The 4,520-nt window shown below is 37.5% G+C and overlaps 1 long non-coding RNA gene across 1 annotated transcript; it reads right to left on the bottom strand.

Annotated features, from left to right (window-relative positions):
• Positions 1-3,117: 3,117 nt before the first annotated feature.
• LOC149115340 (uncharacterized) lies at positions 3,118-4,141 on the bottom strand. The gene is made up of 2 exons (XR_016206028.1): positions 3,809-4,141; positions 3,118-3,191 (listed from the first exon to the last, which is right to left on the bottom strand). It is a non-coding gene; the product is annotated as an uncharacterized LOC149115340 (long non-coding RNA).
• Positions 4,142-4,520: the final 379 nt, after the last annotated feature.

Raw genomic sequence — 4,520 nt, 5'->3', positions numbered from 1 at the left:
CTTTATACCCCACTTGGTTGGTTTCATGGGCATGTATTGGCAGAAGCCTCATCTGCTCTTTATACCAATAATTTGCTCATCAATTGAGACTTCACACCTAAGGTTGTAGTGCTCCTTGCACTGCCTCACAATGTGGTCCAACAGTGGTCTCAGTTTGAAAAGTTTGTCATTTCCAGTGTTGCTTCGATTGTAATTAACATGAAGGTAGTAGAGAATTTGCAGAAATCTATCCCTACTGATTTTGGAAGGGAACCAAGGATGAGAAAGTATGGGGTCTGTAGACCAAATGTCGTTGATATATGAGCAATTTATAATCCCCATAGCAATATTCAAAGATAAGGCCATTTCCCCAAGCATAACATTTTGATTTGTATACCTGTTTGTCTCAGTGCAGAAACGGTGTATTGCATTTTCATCAATAAACAGATTGAAGTATTCTTTTGTTGAATTAGCAGTATTAGCTTGCCTTGATGGTTAAATGTCTCCAAGAAAAGCTTTCCTTTCATTTGGATTTTGCTCCTCACCATGAAAACTTCTCCAGTTAAAGTTAGCTGGAACTGGTGGAGCTGGTCTTGGTAGCCTTGCTGGAGCTGGAGCTGGCCTTGCAGGAACTGCAAAATTCCTTCGTGAGGCTGAGGAAGCTGCTTGAACATTTACAACAGTATGTGTGTTGCTTTCACTGACAAATTGGTAAGGTACATCAGAAGCTGAGGAGCCTGAATCATCCTGAAAGCAAAATTAACACCATGATATTTTTCCCAGGAAAATGCGACATGTTATTTTCAACGTTAACAATTCAGTCTCTAACAATATTGTATGAATAAAAACTAGACAAATGTGGTAGTAAATGGGACTAAGGACTCTGGATGCTCCCTGGGATAGCAGCGAGAGTGGGTGGTAGCAACACATCCTGGACAGGTAATTAGGTGGTTGGCGAACACACCCTGTGAGCAAAGTGGGCCAGTTAGCATACACGACCCCCAAACCACAAACAAAGTGGGGCAGTTAGCGGACACAAACCCCAAAGCAGAAACTCAGGCTGTTGGTGGACGCACCCGGAGATAATGAATGAGGGCAGAAAACCCTTAGGCAGTTAGCAGACACACCAAGTGAATAAATTGGGGTGATAGCACACTCACCCAGAGAAGGAAGCCCCCCCCCCCAACCTAGCTACTTAGGTAGCTAAAAATAAGGTGGGGTAAGGGACCCACCCAGCCTGATGCAGGCAATAGCTAAGTGGAAGGTGTGCACCCAGGCCAGTAGTCCAAATTTATTAATAAGGAGGGTAGAGGAGGGAAAGGAAACACTGTACACTAGCAAAGAAAAAAAATGTGACGTGCCTAGCATGCTACTAGTACAAAGACTGGTGTAACATAATATGTTCATGAGTATTGTTTGTTGAGACCGAATATGCAACAGATGGTAAAACTGATAGCGTCATAAGGATACAGTAGTAATAGGAATAACTATATTGACACGAGCCTTAAGAGCGACTCTCTATAGGGACTGAGTGAGATTGAAAAAATGTGGCACAGGGTTGGAAAAATGGACCCCTTGGTATTTGGTCCAGAGATAACCTATGGTATGCTAAGAATCGTGATATAAGTCTTAGGTTTTAGAGTTTTTACATTTTTGAGAAAATTACGAAAAACCGTCGACAACCTGTGAAGCCAAAAAATCAGAGAAATGAGATCAAAATTTCATCATCAGATAATCGAACTCGTGTGAAGGTGCATAGCAAATAATGGTTTTCCTTAGTTTGTAATTCTATTTAGGAGGTATTGCTAAGCTGCCTTAATGATATTTTAGACTTACAATTGTAATTCTGAATTCCTGGAACTTTGAAAATCAAAAATTCCATACCAATTTCAAACATCTCAAAACATACTCGGTATTATGTAGAATTCTTTGAAAATTCAATTCTAGCAAGTACAAGAGCTGTTTTTGAACGTGATATAATTTTTTTCTTGGCAAAAGTTATTTCTGAGGCGAGTGGCCCCATGCAAGTTGACCCAATTTGACCTTTCCAAGAGATTTTGTTTATCCGGGAAATGTAAACAATTCAACTAGCCTTAGCTCGCTTTCTGAGCAAACCATTGAAAAACCCTGCCATTTCCTTTTAAAACTACCCACCTTCCAAATGGGTGTTTGAAGGCAAATAATTTTGATGCTCTCACTTAATTTTTCCATTGCTTTCTTGTTACCGCGCTTTATAATTTAGGGTCATATCTTGGCATCGAGCTTGTACGGCAGTTCCAGGCTAAGCTTGTGCAACACTTTTCTGGAAAATCAATGCATATGTTGCAATATCTACCTCTTAGTGAGCAACCTCTTGATAGTCATTTAGTTTCTTGTATAATAAAAAAATTCCTAAGCGCAAGACGTAAATCTCAGTCTAGTGAGCGTAATGCAATCTTTCCTTCGTCACTTCTGTACCAGGTGATTAATTTTTTTTCTGACAGGGGAAGGGGAAAGAAGTTTTCCTATGTAAACAATTTCTTTTTCTTGTTGATGTTGCAGTGTTTGCACCAGAGCACGCCATTGTGGGAATCCCGTGTTACAATCAGAGATGGCTCCCAGAAAAACGAAAAAAGGGCCCATTTGGCCCTTTCCTTTTACAAGACTGCAGGCTTAACACAGGCATAATTTTTTAAAAGCCATCCCAGTGCTCGAAATTGAGATAGATACGGTTGGCCATGCAACAAGCATTTCATCCTTGGCGACCAAAAATTCTGGTTTAGTCGCCATAATACGGCATAATGGCGGCTACATTTCTCTGTGTTGACGATCAATAACAGTTGTTTTGTCACACATTATGTCCTTCTAGACAATCATATTGAAAGTTCTTTGCTTCTAAAACATTCAACATAAGAAAAGAAGTCAATCCATCCTTTTGCTTTGCTGTACTGATTCTCTCACATCAGAAAATTTGCAAATGGCTGACCGTGTTTGAAATCGCCCTATAATGCATTGCAAACCCTTGAGCATTGACTACGTCATGTATGCGTAAGGATTCTTCTCTTGTAATGCACGGATCCTTGATACTAGTATCTGATTCAAAAGAAACTTTTGTGACTGAGGCAGGTTCTGGTGTTGTTAGTGAACAACGAAACAGACTTGTAGCCACAATAAAATTTATTTATGCAGGAATACAGAAATTATACAAAAGGAAAAAAAAGGGTGATTGCAAACTGAAAAGAATAAATTAAAATAGCAAATCACTAAAAATATTACAATAACATAATCAAAATATAATACAGAAATAATAGTAAAACTTGAGTGTTACAATGAGCATTCACTAAATTCCTACAAAGCATTGCATGACACTGAGTAAAATATTAATCCTCTTATCTGGCACTAATAAAAAGCTATTCTTAGAACTAAATGTGAATTAACTGAAAACAAGTGAAACATAAACCAAATAATAGCTCAAAACAGCAAAACAATGAAATAAACTGATCTTGCTAGCAATTTGAATAATTGTCCGACATAAAACTAAGAAAACTGTAAACTTGTTACTTTGTGTCAGGACAACATCTGTCATCATAGCTGGGTTAAACAAAGCTAGACTAACAGTGAAATATCTAATTTCAACAATGAACTCAGCACTAAAATGAGTCTTATGTAGAGACAAATACAATGTTTTGGAAACTACACATACAATGAATCCTAGATACAATTTGGACATGAATCAACAGAGGATTCAAGCAAAGATTAAACAATTGGTTTAAGATAAGTACAAGTTGACTGTAGTTTTGAACTTAAAACCTAAACTTTAGACATAATAACAAGGTTAAATGTGACATACCAAAATCCTGAGTGAAACGAATCACTAACTTAGGTCACAAGGAACAGTACTTGACCAAGGGGTCCTCAACTTGAAAGTGCAGGTCTTGAACACTTTGAACCACTGAATTAAACTAACTAACTGCACTTCTTTTATTAGGAAACAAACAATAGAAGGAAATTCTCATGATTCTAGTACAAGGTGTGGTGGTGTGACATATAGGAAATTCATGATGTAAATCCTGTGTGGTTAGGTTATGTGGGTTGATTTGATAAAGAAAGGAAATAGTTTCTACCAAACTGAAATTCTAAATTTGTGCTAAAAATGCATTGTCATGTTTTTGTGAACCTGGTCACACTTTATTGAGTAGAAACACTTCAAAAAGCACGTACTATTAAATTTTATCATAGATCCTAATAAATTGCTTTATTTTCCTTGGTACTCTAATGTAGTTTTTCCTTCTGCTGCTTTCAATTTATTGGCCCCTTTCCTAAAAGACTGGCCCCTAAAAAAGATTTTTGGGGCCACTTTGACCCTCAAGTAAAATTTTCTGGCTGAAACACTGATGTTACATGCAATGCATTTAACGGTTCATTACATGACCACTGCAACAATCTAATTAAGATTTTCCATTATGATATAAACATACACCAGACTTTCATGGCTTTTGTTCCAAATATTTCATACAGTAATTAACTCAATTGCTTTCGGTCAAAATACGTTTTTCTTTCAA

This window comes from Orbicella faveolata, unplaced genomic scaffold (genome assembly GCF_042242905.1).
Source record: "Orbicella faveolata isolate gen_17 unplaced genomic scaffold, um_ofav_v1 contig_13, whole genome shotgun sequence".
Lineage (NCBI taxonomy): Eukaryota > Metazoa > Cnidaria > Anthozoa > Scleractinia > Merulinidae > Orbicella > Orbicella faveolata.
The sequence above is the reverse complement of the archived record's forward strand: the minus strand, read 5'-3'. Positions and strand labels throughout refer to the sequence as shown.